Here is a 398-nt window from a genome sequence, read left to right as displayed (position 1 = left end):
CATGTGTATGTTAGACCAGTTCCATACTTGTGAACATTTTCTCATTCGTTTCACCGCGGATTCTTTTAGCACAATGAATGTACTTAAATTAACATACCCGGCCTTAATAGTATGACGTAACTAGTTGCTTCATATTTCTCTTTATATCTACGCTTCATCCAATCTCACAGCCTACAAAAGACTTGAAAAACTTTTATATCGTGTTACAGTGGTATAGTTTGCCTGTTCGATTGTATTAATGCAACTGTAAATGATTGAGCATTGGTTGCAGAGAGAATTAGCTTTTTTATATAAATGTGCACACATACGCCTGCATATGTGTACTTGTGAGTGCCTTTTGTTCCTGTGCATTTATTCATTACTTACAGACACACACTCACACTGCATACAGCTCTGTC

This window comes from Penaeus monodon, chromosome 33 (genome assembly GCF_015228065.2).
Source record: "Penaeus monodon isolate SGIC_2016 chromosome 33, NSTDA_Pmon_1, whole genome shotgun sequence".
Classification (NCBI taxonomy): Eukaryota; Metazoa; Arthropoda; class Malacostraca; order Decapoda; family Penaeidae; genus Penaeus; species Penaeus monodon.
Note: the sequence above shows the minus strand (reverse complement) of the source record.